The sequence below is a fragment of the Columba livia genome, chromosome 4 (assembly GCF_036013475.1).
Source record: "Columba livia isolate bColLiv1 breed racing homer chromosome 4, bColLiv1.pat.W.v2, whole genome shotgun sequence".
In the NCBI taxonomy this organism is placed as follows: Eukaryota; Metazoa; Chordata; class Aves; order Columbiformes; family Columbidae; genus Columba; species Columba livia.
The window spans coordinates 33816832-33842953 of NC_088605.1; the positions used below are offsets into that span (position 1 = coordinate 33816832).

The 26122-nt window shown below is 39.9% G+C and overlaps 1 protein-coding gene across 2 annotated transcripts in view; it reads left to right on the forward strand.

Moving 5' to 3' along the window:
- Positions 1-20768: 20768 nt before the first annotated feature.
- Positions 20769-26122, forward strand: part of SORBS2 (sorbin and SH3 domain containing 2) — a 224502-nt gene continuing 219148 nt past the window's right edge. For both annotated transcript variants that reach the window (XM_065061133.1, XM_065061140.1), the window contains exon 1: positions 20769-20932. The gene's annotated coding sequence lies outside the window, so the exon portion shown is untranslated. The remainder of the gene's footprint in view (positions 20933-26122) is intronic.

The window sequence follows — 26122 nt, forward strand, 5'->3', positions numbered from 1 at the left end:
CAGATAATAACTTAGGAAAGAACAGTGCAAAATTAGGCAATGCTCCCACATGGTGGTCAAAGAAAGCAGCTTGAGTGCGTTGGATCTGAATGGAGACAAAAGACAGCCAAGATTCTGGAGATGTAGCCATTTCACATATATCTTTGACAGCAGAGTAACCAACTGCCGCACAGACCTATTACAGTTTATGCTTATTCAAGCTATAAGCACAGAATAGTGGGGGTGTCAGTGCAGTATCTCACAGAACACTCTCAGAGCAAATATGCCACCAAAACTTTGCCTGGAAAAGAGCAAAAATGAATCTTAACCTGATCTTCAGATACATACAAGTGTATTAACATAGCATATGACTAATTGGACATTACTGGTTTTTTAAAATGCAAGTCAAACTGTAAGCATCAGGGGGAAGACCCAAAACAACAGAACATGTGCAGACACTTCCTATGACTATCAGCCACTCAAATGGTAAAAGCACCATAATGTTGTGGTTGATTCAGACATCCCATGCAGCAATGAATGTGTTCAGCCAAACAGAATTTAAAGACGTCTGGAAGTGCACCTAGCTACCATGGGAAAGCAAGCCAGAAAGAACTGCGCCAGTTAAGACTAGAGGTGAATCTTGGCAAGGGACATCCTGTAACATCAAGGCAAGTAGAAGGGAGGACAGCGTGACAGACAGAGTAAGTTTGCGTCTACCTCCCAAGACAGGAGAATAGATGCTTGACAAGGGACATCCTGTAACATCAAGGCAAGTAGAAGGGAGGACAGCGTGACAGACAGAGTAAGTTTGTGTCTACCTCCCAAGACGGGAGAATAGATGCTTCTTCTGTGTTGTGATTACATTAATTCAGCTAAGTTTAATTGTACTGCTGCAGAATCTGACTCTTCAGGTGCCTTTTGAGTGCAATAGTTCCTTTAAGACTGCTCAGTCATCACTGCTAATTTACAAGTTGTAAAAATTTAATTACAACATTAGCTTATTGTGGACTTAAAAATGGAGAAGGGTATCTAAGGACTGACATGCAGATCAGTGGCAAGGTGGACTGTGTTTGTTAGCATTCTCCCAAACCTCTGGGTGCCCATCAAAGACAGAAGAATTTGCTTCCATGCATTTCTTTTTTTATTTCTAGCTGAAAACATGGCCTGGGCAGGTAGTCGAGAAGTCCAGCCAGTGTTTGAGATTTAAGCTACCTAATAGCCAGCCATGAGCAGTGGGCTCTGTCTAAACTGTTTGTCACCTGGAAATAACATGCAAAATGCTACTGGACATTCACAGAAAAAGTCTACAGCATTTGCTCACCAGCTCTGACACTGTGGTGTACACTTTCTTGGTGTGTTGTACTCACCAGAAAGATCAACTGCAACTGCACACAAGTCACATTACATGAAAAATTCTGGCACAGTAAGAGCATTCACAAAAGCTAATTTCTGTACAATTAGGTTGCTCTACTTAGACTAGCGAGGTGGCAATTTAGAGAACTAAGAATTCAACTCTAAGATGGATTCCTGTTCAAATCCTACTCTCTATAATAGGACAGCTACAAAGGCAGCCTTTGCAATCCTTTTCTCTGCATCTTCCACTGTTCCAGCAAGAACAAGGATGCTACCAGTATGTCTGCTATGTTAATGCCTTTACTTTCCGTCCAGGGAATTGTAATCCCAAAGACAGAACCTTGGAGACAGAAATGAGAAGTGAGTCACTTTTAAGTTAACCTTTCAGTCAAAGTTAGAGAAGGTGAAAATGCTTCACTTCATTATTTCAACAATGTTTCATGTTTGCATCACTGGATTTATGTATATATATTCTGCTATTAAATGTTTTAGCTTTTTACATACTCAAGTAGCAAAGAGGCTGGAATTTAGAACTTGGGTATTCTTGTGTTGTAGAAATATCTTTTTAGCAATGTCTAAGACCTCTCTCCAAAAGGAGACAGCTTTCTTAAAGTCTTGTTCTTATCCAGCTTTCTCAATTAAGCATGCATATTAAACATTTTTTATTTGCAGGAGTTTTTATTTTGCAGCATCTCCCCACACTATTTCATTGTCTGGTTTCAGAATCCCTTCCTTTTTTGCTGTTCCCCATTTTTCTGGCACAGTTTCATGTTCATTTTCACAGTATATTTCTAACAGAAAGTCTATATCCCAATGCAGGTCATATACAACTGCCCCCACACCAAGTGATTTCACTGTGAACACAGCAAACTCTAGTGATAAAGTAAAAATGTTAGCATTTAATTTACTCTTATGCTTGCAACACACAGCAAACGCTAGTACAAGTCTACCACTCTTAAAAATATTTCTGTGCTAAAGACTATGCCTTTGAAGACAATGTCATCTCAAGGTAAGCTGTTTTTAAAAGAATCACAGCTGCATTTAAAATTTCCATTTACTGTAATCTCTATTCAGTGATATCCAGTATCTTTCTTGCAATGCATCTTTTCCTCAGCAGTCACTGTGTACTGAGAGCCCTGAATGCCCAGTTTCCCTTAGAGTTCACAGCAAGTAAGATGCGCAGATGTGAATAAGCACACAAACACACCCACAGTCCACCCTTTTTTCTTCACCCCCAGGAAATATTTGGCTGTGCTGACAACTATTTCAAAGCTAAAGCTACTTATTTACAATGGCCCCTGGTACATCTCTTGTGCACACCTCTTCTCTCTTGTCTCTCATGAGACTTTGGAAACAGTGGCAATAAGTTATTCTTCGGGTTTTTTCTTACCAAAATAAAGATATTTTCAACTCTACCAGATTTCAGCAGTATGAAAGGAGACCCCATCAGCTGCCAGATATTGAGTTTCTAAGGTGTATCACAACAGCCAGACACACAAGTACACAAGCTGCTGCATCTAACTTCACTTACAAGGTACCAGAGAAATCATGAACATGCTTTTAAATGCAGTGAATATTCATTGTGAGCCTTCCAGAGCCATTGGTGCTTACATGGTGCCAGTGGACCTCAGACAAATGATCCTGCTTCTGTACATGCTGTCTAATTGTGTGGGATTTTTGGTGATGCTTTCTTTTATTGTGAAAGCTACAAGCCTAGTTATACATTGCTCCCACCAGGATCTTTCTAAACTTGTCTTAGATTAACTAAAATTTTATTATGTTGCTGTTGGTAGTTACAGCTTTTAGTATGCTTAGCAGGATAGCCAAAGAAATTGTAACAGTCTTTAGAAAAACAGATGCTTTAGGGGAGGAACTAGTTGGACAAAGTTTTTGGGGAAGAAATACTCAACCATTTCAACTTTCTCATTTGATTTTGACATGCTGGAAGTAGTTTATTTTAGTAATGGTAATGACTCATATTTTAAATGTAACAAATATAACGCAAAAATGATGAAGCTGAATTAAAGTACAGGATGGAAGTGACATGATTCAATGTTCCTGAAACAAAACTTCTGTTCTACAAGTCGTTTAAATTACAACTTTTCATTCTAAATTGGAGTGAACACAACAGCCGTTTGAACCCAACCAACAGCTGTTTTAGGCCCATCATCAACAGTGCCATTATGTAGCCCACATTCTTTACAAGAGGAACAGTGAAAATTAGGAAAACGTTTACAGAGGAAAAAAAACAAGAATGGCAAATCATAACTGGCATCAAAACTATCAGGCTTTAACTGTAATCTTGTTAGGCTAAAATGTAAGGACTGAATCCCAACACCAGTGCATTAGGTTGTTGCTAAATTAACCTGCAGAGTTTAAACATCTGTTGCTATTCAAAGTCTGAGACTGTGAAACCTTTTATCTATAAATAAAGTGTGAAACAGTATCTTTCAATTCCTTCTAGTCAGAAAAAGGGACAAAAATAGAGAACTATGCCTTATTGTAAGTAGCTAAAAACCCTTCAGTTTAACAGTTGATACACATTTCCAATTTCATTTAATTTGTAGGACAAGTTTTATGTCAGTATTGGAAATATTACTCTGTTGGACTGCAATTATATCTACAAAAAGCTGAAAAAAAAATATTTACAAAAAAAAAAAAAAAAAAAAGTAAAGCACTGGGCCTGATTCAACATCTTGAAATTTGAGACTATTACAATATTTTTCTGTATTGCACAAAATTAATTCCCTGAGGCCAGTTTCTTTTTGCCCATGTCTTAATGCTTTGAGCATACAAAACACATTTGGAAACATTTGTTTGCAAATAAAAATAGGCATTTGCACACAAATTATATGACCCCATGCATGGTAACAGCTGCACTGCTCTCCATTAGCCATACTGATTAGGGGATTTAATTACCTTATATGCCAGTCACTTGGCTGTAATTCTGACCCAGTGAGGAATTTAACAGAAAAAGTAATACGACATTCAGACTGATTTGTGTTAAGAAAAGTTAATCCTGCAGAATAGTGTTATGAAACTGTGGGTCACCACTCTGCTCAGCACAACTAAAACAGCTGCCTGTAAAATTGGAAACTGGTGATCAGTTGGGTTTCTACATTCTCAAGTATCAGGGTGTACTTCAGAATAACATAAATGGGCAGAGAAGGCAAAAAGAAAACTTCCTGTGTGACATGCATCTATGAAAACAATGGAAAATTAGATATAGAAATTATACACTTAAAATATGGGTCCTTGCTGAAGTAACGAGACTTCAGCCCAGGTAGACAGAAACCCAGGAAGCAGAAGGACCAGGGATCAGAATGGAGCATATTGAAAAATCCCATCTAAAACAGCCATTGTGGCCACAGCAGGTTACATTGTCTGCATTCTGACCCAGTTTACCAGAAGTAAGGATTTATCATTCATTGATAGAAATATGGGGAAGATGTAAGATGACTTGACAAAAAAGGACACCACAGGGACTATTTAAGTATGGCTGATATGTTGTTAATATCCATTTGAAATTGTGTATTATTCAACTGACTGCTGATCACTGCAAATGTAAGAAGATACTGAGAGTTAGAAAGATTCTGCAATAGATGATTTTACATTCTGCAGAGAATCCTGCCAAGCAACACAGCCAAATAAAACTAAAAGAGACAGCCCATGGCATTGAGACCTGCTTCCCGCTTTTACAGACTGCTCAAAACCAGGCTGCATCAGAAGGATCTGCAGTTTACAATACAAACTGACTTTCTAAAGGTTTTCTTTCAGGCAGTAGAAACATTTTACCTATTTGCTCAAATAGTGGCCAATCCAACAAGTAAAACAAGTCAGGAATTTCTTACTAATCAAATCCAAAGATTGCGTCCACAATTATAAATCTGCCTAACTGATAGTTCCAACTATTTAGACATACAGGAATTTGGGTGAAAAATGAAATTTCAGTACATCTGAGTAATCTACTTACGCTCAGCACAGATGCCTTACGTCAAGCATAATATACAACACATATTGCAAAAGTAAAACATGTGTGTTGCCTAAAAAAGTAACATCACATTGACTTTCCCTTTTAATTACACCACACAGGTTATATATTATAAGATATTCTTTGTGCCAAGTTGTTCTTGACCACACTAGGAAACCTTTTGTAAAATGAATGTTGACCATCTATGTAAACACGACCACAGAAGTCAATTTTTTTCCCCTCTGGTGAAGTTCAGCACTTTTAATCTATCTGCCTAATACCTGTACCCATAATGAAGACAGATGCACGTGTATACAGAATCAGCCAAAGGATCTCAAAAGTTATTTGTGTATGTGAAATACTGCACATTTCTTCAAGGGAAGAGGACTGACAATGAAAAAAAGCTGACAATTATGCATCTCTTCTGATTTGATTTCCTTGTGTTAACACAATTGCAAAAACCTTCAATTAAAAGCACTGAAACAAAAATGAAGTTTTCATTTAGAAAAACTACAGGAGGCGAGAAATACAGCAGATTTGATTATACATGGAACTTGCTACATGGTGAAGTACAGAAGTAAAATACTGAATAGGTTCTTTGAAGTTCCTTCAGCTGTTGAGACCTGCGACTGTTAGTCACCACTTTATTATGGTTAAAAGATGAAATAAAAATAGCTTGATACAAAAACAATTTACCCAGAATATTTTAAAATGTTTTTGCACTACATTATTTAGCAATTGACCTAATAACAGAACTATGAGAAATGTATTTGAGGTACTATAATTATAAGGAAGTTAGAGGAAATGCATTAAATCACCAATTAATTTTTTTCCTACATAAGACAGTAAAGGCATTTGAACCATATAGGATTGTTACCGGTACTATTTTTTTTTTCCACAGTAAAGCCGTTTATAACAGGAAGTGTCACACTGTGTAATATTTTTGAAAAGGCAACATCAAAGAATCAGGTTAGCAGTCATTTATGAATCAAGCCACCAAATTTGTCAGGTTTTTGTACATGCAAAAAGCCACCACTAGATGTCAGCAATAACTTTCTGCAAGATTCAAACGAACCGGTTAGTTTCTATTTAGGAATAGCTACAAACCCGTGAGGTAGCTCATGAAATCCGAAATTCCTAAGGGAAACGCTTAATCTCAATATTGGTCCTTCAACTTGTTCAGCATCAGGGCTACATGGGCGGCACAGCTCAATTTGTTGAACTAAATTTAGAATTACAGGGAAATTCCACATTCATATTCTTAATAATGGAACATTTAACAGAGATAAGATGAATCGTTTTATTCAGCTGCAACTAAGAAAGCCAAGCCAACAACCTTAAAGAATCTGTTCTGTGTACTGTCACCACCACTTATTAGCCTGCTGCTGCTGCTGCTGCTACTGAATTTACCAGAATCTTATCTAAATAACATAAGGAGTAACATACGGACCCTAACTGCATTTTAACAGCTTTGTAACAAAAACTGAGGTACATCATTATGACAGTGGTAAGATAGCTGACAAACACACCTTATTACTCTTAAGATACAAGCCTTAACCTTCCCCAAGACTGCCCATAAGATATTTAACATATGATTTTCTGGTGGCTGATTCAGTAAAATTATGCAAAACCAGAAAGCTGCAAGCACTTGAGATTTTTTTTGGCAACTGACAAAGTATCTGAGAATTTCTCTCCTCATTCAGTTAAGTGTGTTTTCTATCTGCTTAGTTTGCGTACTGCCATGGGGATAAATGCCTTACTAAAATGCCTGTGACTTGTTTTTCTTTCTGAATTCTTGTGCTTATATGTAGGAGCAGGCAGGTCTGAACAGCAAATATGAAAGTCCTCAGTGTAAGAACACTGGTATTGGAACCTAGACTTTTACACTGCTCTTCAAAGCAAGTTTTGAAGTTGATTTACACATGGTGTTAAGTTGTTCGTAATTTGCCATATAGTTAGCAGAACATTTTTCAGACTTACATTTCAAAACAGGTTTCTGTATTTAGGAGGACATGGACTGAAGGGAGCAGTGGTGAGTAATTCTGGGTTAATAATTTTGTCCCAGACAAGGTCAGTAGGTGATTCATGTTATTAGTTTGATTGCAGCTGAGAGCAAGAGCAAAGTGTGTTGCAAATAGTCAGTAGGCAAAACAGAAGGATTTCTGTCCTTTGATGTTCCCCTACAGTGTAAGCATGAGCAGGCTGTTGTGCTACCTTTTTATTATTTTCCCAGTCCTGTAGGTGGAGGAGAAACTAATTTTTCATTCTTAGAGAAAACTTGGGCATCTACAGATTAAGTATACTATCAGCTGCATTTGTGCATGCAATCAGGAATCAACCACCTAGAATCTTGCTAGTTTTTCAAGTCAGTTCTTCCTCTAAGATATTTTTGCCACCTGTATTGCAAATAAACTGATCTCAAATTTTGTAGCCTTAACAGCTTACCTAAGCAGATTATTGTATTGCTGTTTTCTCCAGTCTCTCTTCTTCCATTGAAATGGCTATTACAGGCAGTTGGGTATTGTGTGAAATAAGTTTTACGTCCTTTAGTACAGACAGTATTGAAACTTATATAGCACTTGACAACCTCAATCTCTGGGCATTATCATAGTGTTAGTGCTGGTTGAAAGATTCACATTTGAATTTTTAAAAAAAATCTGCAAAAGATCCAGAGGTCAAGTTCTACAGCCCTTGAGTTCAAGAACACTTCAAAGTTTGCAAAAGCACTGAGCTGGTTTATCTAAGTTAGAATAGCTGGACATACCTTAGCACATAGCACAACTGTCTGAAGCAAGTGGTGCTTCTTTGAGCTACACTGTTTAACATCCAAATAATTTCTGCTACTGAGGCCATTACTGTAGATACTCAGGAAACAATAGGGAAAAGACAGCAAATTCTCCACTTCTATCTGCCCTGTAGACCAAGTCAGAGGTGAATTGCAAAAAAATAAGAAATGAGGCAGACAAACTTTTTACAAACTTAAAAATAAAGGTGTTTAAATCTTCTTTTATTTGTAAATTAAATCACCTGGATGATTTTTGCTACAAAGAGAAAAAAATATAAAATATAAATTTAACAGTATCTGTGGATTTAGACCTAAAATGAGTCTTTTGCTGTTAATAATGTCTTTTCAATAGGTAATTTTTACTACAAGTTAAACAAGCACAAAAATGAAGCTGCTGCAGAGCAGCGCATTTCACCGGTATTGCTGATTACAACCACTACACACACATGGTTTGGAGTCTCAGAAAACCTGAACTTGGCTTTAAATGTACCTTACACAAAGAGTAAAACTTTGGGGTAAGAAAGCCTTATTACTTTTGCATGTTAGTTCAATTAAGTCGACAAATGGAAGCTCTTGCATAAATGACAGCTAATGACCTTCCCTCCAAGCAAGCTGATACTGTTTTAAAAAAGAATTCTTGAAGCTATAGCCTTAAACACAAAATAGTGAGACAAGCAAGAAAGCTGTAAATCAGGAACACCAAATATACAAACTAAAAAAAGAAATCATCTTTATGCCTTTTATACGTTTTAAGACTGCTCACATGTTTCAAAACATGCCTCCTGTGACAGAGATGCCTGTATTCTCAGAGCAACTATTCAAAAGCCATTTTTTCCATCTGAAGCCATGCTCCTCACAATGTTGACAAGGTCAGTGAGGTCCACAGGAAGTCATTTGCTGAGTAAGTGCTAGTCATGCAATTTAGAGCTGCTTGGATGAGTGGTTTTAATTTACAGCACATTTTTTTCAAGCTGCCAACCTGTTTTGAGGAAAAACACCTGAATCATTCCTGTTAGTTTGTTGTATCCTCCACATTAGTGAGAACGTTACCCATATTTTCAGTGCCAGATACAAATAGGATCGTGTTTTTATATATGCCATGAAATAAAATGGGAAGTAGTACCCACTTGATATAATTACAGCCACTTTTCATTCCTGTCACATATAATATGACATGAAGAAATAAGAGATATCAGAGTTCTGAAAGCAGTTCAGGGACATAATTGAAGGAATGATTGATGCTGCTGCACAGAAAGGATCTCCTTAATCTCTTAGATACAGAATATATCATGTCTCTTTAAAAATACTTATAGTAGACATTAGAACACTGTTCTCTGCCAGTTACCCTGCCCTGTTTCACAGAAGTTTTACAACAACTTTTAAAGTTGAAAAGGGGGAAAAAAAAAAGTCAAAGGATATCAAAAAAGTGATTTGTTCTCTTAAGCAAATAAAACATTGTATGCACAAATACATTCCTGTACAGTGCCTGGAAAAACATCACAGAAGGGCACTCTAATAAAGTGATCATATTATTCATTAACATTTAAAAATTATTCCAGCATACTGCTCTGTGGTATGTTCTCAGCCTGCTTTGCTGCAGTTAAGAAAGAGGTCCAAGGTTCGTAGGGGAGGGCTTGTAAGCAGTTCCCTAACAATGTGCTTGAAATTCCTTCCTTTTGTAGCAGGAGTGCAAAACTACAGTTGAATAATTAAGCTATTGAACTAGGATTTATGCCGAAAAGACTAATTTGTAAGCTGTGCCCAAAGCGTCTGGGTTTGAAGCGATTTGCATATTTCTTCTTCTGGTATTCCAGGAATGCTATGGGAAACTTGCTACCCCAGGTCTCAGCAGTAGATTTCTCATGCATACCTTTCCAAACTTGTCTTTGATAGCATGAAAGTGATGAGTGTGACAAGCATCAGTGTTATGTTTGTGTAGCTTATGAATACAGGTATTCAACAAACTGGAAGCTAACCTGAAATTTCTTACAAAGCATAATACAATGAGGTTCTGTTTATCTAGGTTACATTAAAAATTAATCCAAATGATTTATGCAAAAGCATAAGGGCTCTGATAAACATAAGTAATGTAATCCAGCCAAACATTTATTTACTAAGATGAAAAGCAGACTTTGTGAAGTACTTATACTCTGTGACGACACTGCACAGAATGCAGGGTAGCCCTGGGCATTCCCCTGCACACCCTTGTTATTCAGTACCGCTCTTGTAGCTGGAACTGAGCAAAAATAGAATTTGACCATGACACTTCAGTATTCACATTATGTTCCTCATTTCATTGCATAATAAATTCTTTAATTGAATCATGGGAAGTCATTAAGCTATCAACTTAAATCATTCACCCATATGAAATTAGTTTGAAATGCTAGTTTAAAGAATGCACATAAATTATGGCCAGAGTGTTCACTTGGATCAAGTGAAATGATACTAAATAAAAAGCTAATGCAACACAGTGGCTATTCGGGTTCAGTAAAAGCAACAAGCAAACAAGCTAGGCACTAAAGCCACTGTTGGCTATAACTCATTTTTTATGGCAATGTACACAGCCAGATGTATCTTCTTCCAGGGTTTGACATTTTATGGGGATTTTTTTTGCTTTTGATGTATTTTTTACTTCTTGTGTGGGCGATGATGTTTGTATCCCTTACACAGACCAAAGCAGAATTCTTTGGAAGGAAAGTAGAAGACATGCTCCTTTGCTAAGAGGCAACTGAGCATGTCTAATGGAGAAAAGGTGCAGGACACTGCAGGGTGTGCAGCTGTGTCCAAGAGGCCCTGCTAGCATTCAGTGCTGCCTCACTGCCCCGGCCCACCAAGCACCAGAAGCACTGGACCTTTCCTGTACACATGGGTCTGCTGGGGAGCAAATGCCATCATCTTTGGCAAGCCCCTGAGACATGTTGAAACGAGACCCCTGCCATTGCCTCTGTCCACTATTGACCCTGAACTATGATACGTATCCTTAACTTCAAAGAATACCATCTTTAAGTTAGTCCACTCTGGAAAATCATCATATTAAATCTTATGCTGTAAATGAGCTTATAACTAAATATAGCCTGTTAGCTTGTTGAAAATTCTAAAGATGTTTCCTCTACATCTAAAAGACTGCTTGAAAATTTCAGTTTTCTTGGTACCATTGGTATTTTTGACCTTCACAGACATCACAAGACCACATTTGCCTGCAGATGACCAAATGACATAACAATCAACTTCTTTGCAGCTTGTCCAGTGTTCCGCAAATTTGTAGTAAGTAGAGTTGTATTTTTTAATTGATCAGCAAGTTTTTCCACAGGAATAGCTACTTAATGAAACTTAATACTTTTGAAAATGGGTTACCCATTGAAAAGAATTTGGGACCCTAGATAAGACCAGCCACCTCATTTCTTTGTAGTAATGTAGCCATATTAAGTCTTCTCCATCTACTCACAATTCCCATACAAATCTGTTGTTGCAACCAATACATATGTTGTGTCAAAAGCAGCCTGCTTAATTAGCTGGCTTTTAAACTTTTAACTTTCATTTTGATCCTATAGATGCTCTTGCAATGACACACAGCAAAAAATGCTTTCAACTATTACTATAAAGTAACTTCTGATTCTTTTGATACTAGGCAAATGAAGCACTACCCTCTACCAAGCATTAGTAAAAGAGGGGGAAAGCTCATAGATACATGTACATAAGAATAATTTTCAGCAGGCCTAAATACAAATATGGCAAGAGAAGACAGGAGAACAGTGATATTACAACTAATACCTCAGAGTGGAAGCACAGCCTAATCTCCTGACCAACAGCCACGTGAAAAAAAAAAACAAAAAAAACAAGCTGTTATGAAGGAAAAGTCTAAACACAACACACATCATTCCACAAAGAGTTTGGAAAGAAAACATGATTATACAAAAGTTTGATGAACTTTTTATGAAGTTAAATCATTTTATATTATATGATGTAACACAGGAAACTAACCTCTGCAGTCAATCATAACAGGAAAGAGTCCTTAGCACATGCCCAAACAAGGTATTTCTAGTTGTTCAAAGCTTTGTCTGTTCGGAAGCAGACACCCTCCATGAGAAACTGATTTGAGATATCCGAAAGAGGACATTTGGTTTTCTGGGAAGGAATTTCAAGGGTGGTGTTTGGATAAATATAACCTTTGCAGAAGACAAAAGCCCATTACATGGGTTGGAAAGAAGTAGTTAAAGATCATTGCTTGAATTGATTTTGTCAGGGTCAAGACAAGAATCCAACAGTACACACCAATGATGCCATCCATTTACAGCACTGCACAAATAAAGTTTCAGAAAACAAAATCTGGAAGAGACACAGTACAAAACTACCAGCCCCCACAAGTAAACTGCATTTTCCTGGAAGTAACAGGCAAATGCATGGCAAAATTAGGACAAAGTGACTGTTTATAAGCCAGCATAAACTTGTTTTATATCTGCATTTACCCGGAAGCTTTGATTTAAGGTTGTGGTATTTATAGTTGGCAAGGCCATGGCCTATTTTTGAGTCTCATATTCTTGCTGAAATGCAAGCCATTTTGCCAATGAAAGCTAACATAAATACAGAGAAAAACAGAGGTTTTCAGCAGTACTTTTTAAGGCTAATCCTGACAAACCAACGCGTTCCAAGGGAAGTCTGAAAATCCTGCACCTGAGGAGGAAAAAAGACCCGTGTACCTACACACACAGGTGTCCATTTGCAAAGAAAATGCAAAGAAAAACCTAGAATTCTTCATGGAGAAAAAGTTGAATGCAAGCCAGAAATGCACTAGTGTAACAAAACCCCAACGCCTTAGTTTGTATTAGCCAGCAAGCTGATGGAGGCAGTTCCTTCCCTACAGTCAGCACTGCTGAGACCACATGTGGACTACTGTGCACAATTCTGGGCTTCCTGCATACAAGACAGATACAAGATACACCAGAGGAAGAACATGGAAAGCAGTCAAGGGATTGGAGTGTTCTTCATACAAGAGACTGAAAGCGCTATGATTGTTTGGCCTGGAGAAGAGACCAGTCCGGTCAGGGAGGATCTCTATGTGTATAAGTATCTGATCGGAGGATGTAAAGAGTCTGAGCTAGACTCTTCTCAGTGGTACCCAGTAAAAGGATGAGGCAATGGACACAAACTGAAATACTGGAAATTATTTGAACAAAAGGCTTTTACTCTTAGGGTAATGAAACACTGGAACAGGTTGCTCAGAGGTTGTAAAGTCTCCATCCTTGGAGACATTCAAAACCAGACTGGATATGGCCCATACCAACCTTTCCTTTGTGCAGGGGCTTGACTAAACAGTCTCCAGAGGTCCCTTCCTCCATCCTTAACTATTTTATGATTCTACAAAGTATCAACTCAACCTCACATCATCCATTTCAAAGAGCTTAGGCCAACCTACCTTCCTTTTAGTGGGTTTTCACCTGGTCACATCTGAATGATTAAAGGAAATCACCAAATATACCACTTACAAGGAAAGCATATTTCAGGCTTCCCTTTATATTACATATGATACTAGAAGACATTCACTGATGGCATTGGTAGAAAGTCATGAGTCTTAATTGCAGCTCTTTACATGGTGCTAACAGGAAACGGAAACACTCCATTTCAACAAGGATGCATTTAAGCGGAGTTAGTGTAGTCTACGCAATACTGCAGCAGACTAAAGGGAATTGGTGCAGAGAGGCATGCTCTGTCCGTATATTCAAACTTTAGGCTTTAAACGTAGTTGGTCATATTCCAGCAGGAACCAGGTATAATGGTCCCTTTGGAATCCAGGGTGAACATCTGCTCCAAAGGAGCCTGACATTTTGCTGTAACCCATTTGTATCGCACTGTTCTGAGGCCTAGAGTAGAAAAATAAATACTCCTTCCAGTGCCTGTCTGTAGGTCAGAATCAGAAACATGACCTACAGCATGGTATTCTTTGCTTCAGAACTATATGGACTAGAAGAGGGAATAAGTTATATAGTGCTGGCATTCCACTAGCCAAAGATGTTAAGAGGTGCTGAAATGAAGGGTTCTGCTGACTCTTCTTTCAGAAGTGCCGTGTCCAATATTACCTTGCCTAGAAAAGCTTCTGTTCAGCAGACATTGCTATGACTACAAATGTCTGAACTGATAAACATTATTTGCCTTATCCTGTCCATCATCTAGAGGCCTTCAAACTCATCAATAAAGAAATTCAATGGAATGTTTAAGAACATAGAAGTTAACACCACTAAAAGAAAATAACTGCAGTCATTTTCTTGCTTTTGTACTCAGAAAAGGTGAGGGCCCGAGAGGATTTTCTCCACTGTCATTTTTCTCATCATTTTAGCTTTCAACCAAAATACAGGGAAAATGATACTATATATAGTAGACTCATAAAATTAGGATATGTAAATCAATATTACAGAATTAGAAGACTATTGGGTTTTTATTACTGTTATATAGGTGGAAATTAAAAAAAAAATAGAAACTTGTTAGGTTGCAAATGTATTAAAATAAACTGTGAGCAGTACCTTTAATTTTGATACTCCTCCTCATACTCATTATATATACTGAATGATGCACATATGGTAAAAGTAGGATATGATCATGTAATGGAATAAAATTCTCTATATTGACAAAGCCAAGAAAATTAATGAAGTTTAGACACCTGATTATTCAACAGAAATAACCATGTTTACTATAAACTTTCCCTTACTTCCAAATGCTTTTATTCCTTTTGAGGAAAGTGATAAAATAACTCCTTCACAGGCAACCATAATATGATGCCTTCTCTGTCAACAGCAAATGTTTAGCTGAAAAGTCTACCACATAGGACTATGCAGCCAACATGAGCGTAAGAAATCTAACATTTGTTTTCTCTGCAGTCCTAAAGCTAGGATATCTCCTGTTCCATTTTTTCTGAGCTGACATTAACTACTGACTCAGTACGCTCAGTAGTTAGTAGTACCCGACTACTCCTACAATTATACAGTCCTAAAATTACCTTTGGCCCTTTGAAGGCAACCACAAGGCTGATGTGGCCTCTGGTGAAAATGAGTTTGACACCCCTGATCTACAACTTCACGGATACTCCAGCAAATGTAGAACCTCATTTCAAATGACTGGCGCTATTGATCAGGCTAACAATACTTACTGAGCAGAAGCAAACTAAAACAATTTCATTTATTCAGCATCTAAAGCATATTGCAAGCAATGATATGACAGCCACTCAAGAGAAAATATTGCAAGACTCCTTTACAACAAAACGTGAAAACAGGATGGTAACAGCTCCCTACCCAATATCTTATTGTATTGTAAAGGCTTATCATAGTCCTATTGGAATCAATAGAGGTTATGCCTATTTACATTAGCAAAGGATCTGGCTACAACTATTAAGTGATAAACAGCACTTCAAGTATATTCTAAAGAACTTGTTTGTTTTGTATTCTCCTGAATCTGAAAACTGTTCAGTTCATGTATAAAAAGTTGCATTGTTCTGGAACATGGATCTACTTGCTAGAGGTGACTCATTCTTTTGCTGAGGACAGCATTAACAGTAAAGCAAACTGAGCTTAAGTTAGAAAGGAAATAACAAATACACTGGCAGACACAACTAAAAGGCTCACTGGTGTCACACTATTAAGTCCTAGAAAATTACTCTATCATTCTTCTGCCTGAGCCTAAGATTCTTTCCTTTCTTCTTAATCTCGCTTTCTGGACATTATCCAGCTCACTTGATTCACCTCTCAACTTGTAGCCTCTGTCAATCTTTAGAAAAATAAGCCCTTTAGATTTTTTTTTTTTTTTTTCCTTTCTTCTTGTTGCCAAGGATTCTGTTTAAAAAGCATGCTTGCTTGACTTTCAGGAATTTGCACCAATATAGAATAGCGATGAGTTACAGCATGTTCAAGAAATGCACGCAGTTCCAAGCACAGAAAGAGCTGATGACCAACAATGCAGCTGTGGTATTATGGTGTTCACATTGCACCACATTTTATTTGCAAGAAGGTTGATAAGTATTTAGTTGTACTGATTTAAAAATCAACAAAGATCCTAACAAGCCTGGCAAATGTTTCAGGATGTGTTATCAATTACAATATTACAAGCCAGGTGGATACAAAAAAAAAGTCTGGAAAATTGACAAGTTTCTGCTTAAAAACAATACTACCGAAGATTTCAGTAGAAGGAATTTTTCCTGCTAATTCTCACAGTAACTGAGGATGTCATTAAACATTAACTGTGAAGGTCGTGTCTGTGTATTTCATATTCCAAAACTCCTCGTTAAGCACAAGCATAAATCAGACTTTCAGTCTTTCTGGGAAAGGGGCTTTAAACCAGAAGAAATGGTGAGAGAAGCTGCATTTCTTCAAGTTTTGCATCACCTAGGACAGCAACTGTGCCTTCCACAAAGGAGGCTGATCCTATGCACCATGCTTGGCGACGGTTTCTTCTGACGTCTTCCTGTGGAATTATTCTTCCCTGTACAAAATAATAAACATTCCCAGCAGGAATGACTTGACCCTGAACATCACAGAACCCTGGACACAGACTGAAATCAGATTAATATTCTTATCAGCCATTGTTTTATTTCTGACTGCAGTGCTATCTTGGCTCGCTGACTTTCTTGACCCTCAAAACACTCCCTGAAAAACAAAATCAGTGGAAAAAAAACTTTGAATTTCTAAAAACTAGTATTATCTGCTGAAAACTCACAAAACACCCCACCTGCTCGACATTTTAAATATAGGCTTCCATGCCATGAGAAAAATTATGTTACAAGTTACCGGGAGAAGTTTGTTTTTCAATGCACTGTTTTTCCTGTCACTCCAGTGTGTGAACAATGTCACTCAGGCTAAATTCCACTGTCACCCTTGTGGTTTATTGTTTCCTGCTGTCTGGCTTTCAGTCTCTAGACATATCCAATAGAACATGCTAGGCTCATGGATTTAGGCGAAAGACAATGGCAATTTCCTTGGCTTTAAAGCTTCTTCTTATCTTCATTAGTGTAACAGACCTTTCCCTGGCATCTTTTTGTAATCCTGATTAAGAATAATGCTTCTAGTTTATAGTGCAATTCAGACAGTGATATTCAAATGGATTTCTGTTGGGTTAGAAGCAGACTAAAAATCTGTTCAGAATAACAGTCTGGTCTGAACAGAAAGTTGTAATGCTAGTTATTTCACTATCAGGTGGTGTAAACTCTCCATCTCAAGAGACTGTGATAAAAGAGTTTATCAGAGCACCTACCTCCCTGCTAAATTTGCCATTTATGGAGATCAGAGTAATATACCTCAGTATGGCTCTTAGGCAGGTACAGTAGGCATAATACTTTTCAGAAGCAATGCACTTACTGGACAGATCACAAAACTCTCCCCAATTTCAATTTGGTCTTTGGCAGGGAGAGAAGACCAATGCTCTCTCAAAATGGCAGGTGAAAATAAGCAGCTACCATCAGAATATTGATTTGACCTGTGGTTAATTTATTTGCCAGGCCAAGAAATCGTTGGATGGTTGAAAGCAGGGTGCAGGCCAGGGGAACTGCCTTGGCAGCCTGAGATATGGCCCACAGCTATTACATCACTGTGTTTATGCAACTGTAATGTTATGCAGGAAGTGCAAGCAAATATCTGTGCATAGATAATAAAAGCGAACAAGATCTTTCACTTTTTGCTGTAATCAGAGCTTTCATTTTTTTCCCATTACCCAAACTATTTACAATAATCCAGATATTAGTACTAAATCTTATGAAAAAGCTTTTGCTTTCCATTACTTTTAAGGCACTTCAATTTTTCCTTCTAAAATGGAATCTACTGAACTGAAAGTGTTGTGCAAAAAAGTCAAAAAATATTTTCCTATCCAAAACATACGAATATAAATGTACTGATTGTCCTGCTTTGCCTGCTATTTCTGTCTTTGAAGATGACTACATTTCATTCACAGTGCTTGATATCAATCAAATCTTGCCCAAGACGAGTTTCATGGAAACAGATTGTTCATGCATAAAGATATGTTAGAGGGTATCTCACCCTACCAGAACTTTACATACTTGCACTAAGTCTCAGGATATTCAACTACATCCAGAAGCAAGTCTTAAGAACTGTTTTATTTAATGAAATTCATCTCAGTTCTTATTGGGTAGATAACTTGACTTCAAAAACAAGACAAAACACTTCGAAAAATTTAAAATAGCTTTGATGCAACACATTGTGAACAACGCCTTTTCTGCTTCTGTTTTGTGCCAACAATCATTCTGCAAAATATTTTGAGGATAATATGCTCAGCTGCGTATTAGATAATAATTTCAGATATTGTTGTCAAATTATATTGTGAGTCACACCTAAGGGCATGCTTCATAGAATTGAAGGAGTCAAATATGGAAGCCCTGCTACACTTTCTAAAGAAATGAAGTTACTAAATAGAGTCAAGATGGACAAGAAGTAAAATTATAACATAACTCATCACAAAAAAAACCTAAAAGTGTTCTATTATTCTTCAGTGAGACATTTGCAAGCCACCATCCAAGATTAATCCACCGTCAACAGAAAGGTTTTATTGAGAGAAGCATTTACAGCAAAGTCACCTTTATCTTCCATGGTGAGAAGGTCAATTGTCTTCTAATATATCACCACCAGTCATTCATGTTATTAGTCTAAAAATCCTTGAACCTTGTTGCTAAGTACCACATTTTTGGTTATACCTCATCAAAACACACCACTCCAACAGCTAAGCAAGCATTATGTCTGTTTCAGAGTTTACCCTGTCTTTCAAAGGCAAAGTACAACTAGAAGAGTCTTGGTAAAGAAAAGGGATATAAAGCAATATAAAGTTTAAATCAGTGTGTGCTTGACTCACCTCTTGTCCCATGTGTAACTTAAGTATCTCTCCTATTACTGCTCACACTAGGTGGCAGTTACTAGCAAAGGCAAGAAAAGTAATCTGGAATTCTAGTCAAGCTGAAAGCAATTCATGATACATTTGAGGGTGCTCATCCTTTTAATCCAAATGCTACTAAAAGATTAAGCAGGACAGAACATAGGAGACTTTTCAGTTAAAATAGAAGATTCCCAAATGCAACTTCCTATGGAAGCTCTATTCCTGCATATGTAAAGAATCCTAAAGTGTACATGACCCAACTCGGGAAGGACCCTTTTAATCTTATTTGGTATTCGCAAAACCAAAACAGCTTCAGAGGTAGGAAAAACAGAGCCTACTTTCTTACAAAGCAAATGGTAGCACAAGAAAAATAGGAAGTTGTACTGCTTTGAGAAGGAAAGACACCTTTAAAAGATGGCATTGCCTCAAAGAGGTTTAAAAGGTGCCCTCTGCACCTTATGCTTCATCATAAGGTATTTGTTGCAAGTCAATGATTACTATTTAGGAATAGATTAAGAAGGCACTTAGACATCTCCAGCACTACACATTCACCTCACTTCTGAACTCTTCAGTGAAACAGGTCTGCTGACGGCAGCAACATCTCCTTTCCACAAGCTCCTCTTTCTGTGGTTCCAAGTGAGCATTCACAGACCACTATCTTCCTAACAGGCAAGGGTAGACCCTCAACAGCTTGCTCACAGCTTTCTACCTGACTCAGTGAAACCTTTAAGAGTATAATAAAAGCAACAGATTGCTTTCCTCATCCAGTGTTTTATCTCTGATTAGGAGCAGAGTGAACAACCCATTCTCATAAGAAAATGCCTCAGTTAAACAAAACCAGTGCATATCTTCCTATTGATTGCTGTGTCATTAACCGTATGTGCAGCCACTAAAGTTGCCTGAGTAGATGTGAGTGTAGGTGTCCTCACAGAACTACTCTATGAGCAAAATTACACAGCGATTACAGCTTCCAGAAGTACTACCTTAAGGCATTTAAAGATAAACCTGGTTTTGGTGGAACAGGAATTTAGCAGTGCATGCCAACATCGCAGCAGTCCAGAGTCCACGACACTAAGCAGAATGAAGCAGGACAGTTCTCTCCTTCAATAACCTGGGTCAGTATCTGCCACTCAGAATCTAATCTACAAACCCAGTATAGCTGAGTTACAGCATAGCTGAGAGAAGTCTTCAAAATAGTACTGTTAAGACAAGAACACTGAAATTTATTTTTTTTAAATTGGTGATTGTAACAGTAGACAGATCAAATCCTTACCTGTTGCTGCAGCATACTTTGGTAACCTAATAGATTTCTAAAGAGCCATGAGAAATAACGTAAAACAATATTATCTTTTAAGGTAACTTTTACAGCAGCATACAGAGTATCTTTCAAAACCAATAAATCAAAACAAATTAATCCATACAATTATGAATTGAAGGCTTCAGTATAAAGATACTATTTAACAATTCTTTCAGTGCTGTTATTTTTAGTATGTTTTCAGAGGGATGAACCTATGACCCACATCTCAAGTAAACAGGATTTAGGTGTTAAAGTACCACACTTACTTGTCAGATTTTTCCCCTCCTTCATTTCAGCTTTTGCCCACCACCTCTTTCCTCTACCGCACACAGAAATTTGGACATTAATCGGTCACCTTTGCCCTAACTGTGAATATCCCAAGTATAACAGCATGCCTGGCATAGTGGACAATATTTAGAATGAAAGTAGTTTCATACCAATCAAGTTAAATTATAACTCAGACTAACCTCAGTGCAAATTCTAAAAAGACCACCAGCATAAGAGAGAACAAAGTCAGGGATTCCTAAACTGGGAATTACAGCCAGTCATAGTAGACGAGTAGGCACCACAAGGACTTGCAGTTTCAGAGAATCAGTTTGCTGCTCACATTCATCCTCCTGGTTCCACGTGGATGTGGCATAAAGGCAAGAGCAAAAAGAAATCCCTGTGGAGTTGAAGAGGCTGGAAACAGGTAGGTGCTGCAAGAGAGCGTGAGATGGCTGGGCAACATGTAGCTATGCCTCTGCAAGGCAGCAATCGATAAGGATGGGAAAGAGAAATGACAAATCAAAGTGTAATAGTCATAAGAACAGGTGTTCTAAAGCAGGGAGTCAGAAGAGAATAGGCAAGCAGATGCTAAAGCCTGAGGTGGGCTACAGTAGTTTGCTGTGAACTTGTTTTAAAGAGGGCCTCAAATGGGTAGAAGGCTCCAGATAAAGCTGCCTCAGTTTAAGATACAGCTAAGAGAAGCAGTACTGAAAAAGTCCATGATGGGTAAGATAACATGGGATGTTAACTGTTGCGAAGATTGTTGCTTACTTTACTTCTCCCTGTAAATAAGCCTAAAATGTGGGAAAGACAGGTGGGAAGGTCAAGTATAGAAGTTCAAGTCATCCCTGCTGCAGTTTATGCCACCACTGCAGACATCTGCCAATCACAGGCAAAGGTCCATCCATCTCTCACTTGTTGGAATGGCCCTTTTTCAAGATGACTCCCTCAAACATGAATCACTGTGCTCATCTTACTCCTGCTGCCTACCAGACACCCACAGTAAACGGAAGTTGCCCAAAGCCAGTGGTCACTCCAGGACAAGGCTCTCTCCTTACTCCACAGAACATGCCTTTTTGAATAGTGACAAGCCTGCCCAAACAGGCTTCACTTTGGTCATGATGCCATCACAACAGCAAGCTCTTGCTCCCCATATCTCACCTCACAATCCCCTGCCACCCCTAGACAAGGCTCCTCCCAACATATCTGCAGCCCTTCCTTGGTGAGGCTACCTCTACCTGAGGGCTTCTTTTCATAGGTCCACAAGCCTGCTCAAACAGAAAGCATTCAAGCTTATTAACACTGTTCCTACCACACTATATCCCCAGTGAGTGGAAGCTGTGCACTGGCATTCACACCTGGTTAAGGATCTCCACCAATGATTCCATTCTTAGAAAAAACTTCATATATAATCGGACATGAAGCCCTTTGCTTGTGAACATCATTGCCAGTGCATACTCTGGATTGCCTCCTCTCTCTCGGAGATCTGCTGTTCCTGAGGAAAGATTTGGCCCTTGACAGAGGGATTATGAGGATATAAGCTCCCACAAACACCACTCACTTCACTCCTCAGTGCCAGTGCTGCCACACATTCATGCCAAGAACGTGAAAGCTAAGTACAGGCTTCTGCCTCACCTAGGGGTGGCTACCCACCACCAAATAATCACTTTTCACAAGATTACAACCCTGTCAAACATGAGGCAGTTATCTCATGGGTAAGGACTCCTCACATAACAGGCACTGTCTTGGAAGACAAGCCCACCCAAACGTGAGGCACTCAGCTCATGAATTTTTTTTGCACTCTTCTGTCGCCCCCACCACCCTCACACCATATGGAAGCTACACACATGCATATGTGAGTCTTACAGAAGGCTGCCCTCCCCCCAGCAATTCCCTTCTCACAAGACTTTGAGTCTGTCCGAATACCTCAGCCCATAAGCCCATGCTCCCATAGCACACTTCACCTTGCCACCCTCAAACGCATCTGGTCCTTCTGGACAACTCTCCCTCTCCCTGCCCATCCCACCCAAATGCCTCTCATACAGGGCACTTTACCAGTAAACACCATTGCCACTGCACATTCCTGCCAGCTCTGCTGCCCTCACAGACCATGTAAACTTCACACAGTGTCGAGGGTTTAGATTGCGGGGTGACAATAAAACCCTGGCAGATGTACTGTTAACCTCCTCTCCCTCCTCCCCCCCACTTCCCCTTTTTTGCCCCCCCTCTTCCCCCTTTCCACTCAGGACAGGCGATCGGGAGGGAAAGAAGGACAGAGAGAAGCGAGTTGGAAAAATTAACAATGTTTTACTAATGCTACTAATAAGAATAGAGAAAATAATACAAAATATACAAAACCAAGCTTGAAAGTCTCAGCAACTGCAGAGCCAGCAACCAAAGTCCTGGATTAGACTCTGCAGCCAACCGGAGCTGGATTCAGTCTGTCACTAGGTCTCAGTTCGCAGGGACGACTAGCAAGGTCTTCTCCTAATGTCGGCCATAAGCAGAAGGGAAAGGGGAAAGGAAAAAAGGGCGAGATCCTCGTGATCTCCCACTTTTATATGAAGTATTCGCGTGAATGGAATGTTATACACAATTGGTCAGTTTCTTGGTCACTTGTTTCTCGTCGCCCCTCTCGTGAGATGTCCATCCGTGCTTATTGATAAGTTTGCATTCCATTGCTAGGTTTACCAAAACATGTGTCTGGTTCTCCAGGAAAATGCAGTTAATCACAGAATCACAGAATCGACTGGGTTGGAAAAGACCTCAGAGATCATCGAGTCCAACCCTTGGTCCAACTCTAGTCCGTTTACTAGATCATGGGACAATATGTGAAGGCTTTAGCTGACAGGCAAATTCACTAAAAGAGAAACTTGTTTTTAACAAAACCAGGACACACAGGCATCTGCCCCCAGCTTGGGGAATGTAATCTTTTCTACAGCGGATGCTTTTGCAATATAAGCCCATACAAACACTACTTTCTTCCCCAAACATCATTGCAGCCAAACTCCTGCCTCTTCCACAAATGGCAGCAGCACACAGGTTTCTGCCCTCCAGCTCAGCTAAGGCTCCAACCCCTGCAACAGGTCCCTTCTGCTGAGATGAGGCCACCCAAACATGAGACATTCAGCATGGAAATGCAATTGTGTGCTCCTGCTGACCCTCACAGCACATGGAAACCACATAGGCATCTGCCATTCCTAGGCAAGGCTTTCCTCATCCCCCAAGCAGTCCCTATCTTGGGAGACTAAGCCCATACAAATAGCTCTCAAACCTAAGGAACTTCACTTGGAAATACCATCATAGACTCTGCTTCCCACCCCATCATCCCAAATAGGAGGCATATACCTTGTGTGCACCTTTCCTGTGCAAAGCTTTCCCATCATCTTCCAGTGGGTACCTTCTCCACAAACCCACAAGCCTGCTCAAATAGGAGACACTCAGCCTTTGAACACTACTGCAGCCACACTTCTACTGGTCCCACAGCAACTGAAAACTACCCACAAGTGCGTGTCACTCCTGGTCAAAGCTGCACTCATCACTAGCAGTTCACTTCTCATAAAAGTGCAAGCCTGACTAAAAACTTGTCCCTTACTCTATGAATAACACCACACACTCTTTCCACCTGTGACACCCACACAACCATCTGTCAATCCTTAAGAAGGATTCTCCTCCACCCCCACTGCACATCACTTTTCCTTAGGCTGCAAACTCCCCCCAAAGACAAGGCTTTTAAGCTCATAAAGGTAATTACCACCATACACTGGTAATTACCACCATACGCTCCTCCTTTTCATGTCATCTCCACAGCCTACAAAAGCTGCACACAGGCACCATCCTTCCCTGGGGAGGCAACACCCTACCCAGTAGGACTTTCTAAAAAGGCCATACAAAAGGTTTTTAGATATTTCTGCCACTTCCACAGCAAACAAGCTGCATATCAGGCATCTGGTTCTGTCCAGAAAGACATTAGTCCCCAACAAATTCCTTTTCACCAGGCTATATGCCCGATCAGGCATGAACCTCTTAATTTAGAATGCCATTGCCTAACCCTGCACCTTCCACAGCACATGAAAGCCATGCACAGGTATGCACCACTGCTCACAAATATTTTACCCCAGTTCTACAGCTCCAGCACTTTACAAGCTGCTATTGTCACTGCACACTCCTGCCTCTTGTATCACCCTCTCACACACCCCATTCGTGGACAAGGATCCCTTCTTCCATTCCCTTTTCTTATTTCTATAACTCTACATTTTACTTCAGTGGTGAACACCTTCATACCCTCCTGCCACCCTCACAGCAAACTCAGGCCACACACAGGTCTCCATGCTAGGTAACACCTCCACCCTTTGGGTTTCCTTCTCCCATAACACATGCACACCCCGATGCCTCCCAACAGAAGGACCTTATCTCAAGAACACAGGCCCTGCCACACATTTTCTGCCAGCACCGCTCTCAAAGTTCATTACCACTCCTGGGGAAGGCTCCCCACCACCACAAGTTCCTCTTTTTGCAAAGATTCTAGCTGCCAAAGCACCTCCCAAACATGAGCCAAGCTGTTTGTGAGCACCACTCCCACTGCACGCTCTCTCTACCCTACCACCTTCACTGTATACAGGACATACCCACATGCATCTGCCTCTCCATAAAGAGATCTTCCCTCATACCACATGCCCCCCCCACCCACCCAGTCCCTTCCGTAAGCCAAACTGCAGGCTTCACAAGTAACCCTGCATCCTCCTTTCATGGCTGTAAGCTCACCCAAACACAACTTTGCCACTGCCCCAGCAGAGGCAGCACTCTAAGGCACCCACCAAGCCTGGCCATAGGTCGTGTCCCCTGCCCCCCCAAGAATTTGCCTTTTTGCATTTTTACAAGACCTTCTGAAGGTAAACATTTTAGCCAGGCAAGACCCTCACACTCTCCCCATCAAGCATGCACAGGTGCCTGCCCCACCCACCACTACCCAGGATAGCTTCTCAAAGAGCCACAATCCCACACCAGCATCTCCCAACACAAGGACCTATGCTTATGCACAGCATCCCTCTTATACACTCTTCCTGCCGGCATCACTCTCAAAGTCACCTACCGGTTTTGGGCAACCTTCTCATGCCTTAAGGCATGCTCCAGAAGGCCCTGAGCCATGCAAGCAGTTGCCACACACATAGCATTCAAGCTGCAAACAGCACCACATGCATCCAGCTCCATGTCACACCCCCCATAAGCCTCCCTCTTAACAGACCACAACCCTCAGCAAACCCCCTGATAAGGGCACTGTGATCAGCCCTCAGACAGCAGCCCCACCACCTGCTCCCAGCTCCTCTCCTGTGCCAAGGACCCCTGTGTGGGGTTTGACTACATTTCTGAGTAGAGCCACAGCGCACAGATCTGCTACCCATGCTGGAGCAGACATATGAAACCTCACCTGCCCTTTCACACCTGGTCTGCCGGTCCCACCACCTGTGCGGCTCTTGCAAGGTTACTTGCTGGTACAAATGGCCATTGGGGAGTGGGTGCCGGCCGCTGCTACCCTGTGCTGCCACCCACCATCGCTGCTGCCTGCTGCTCCATCATGGTGAAGGGCACCTGCCTGCTCGGCTGCTGGTGGGCT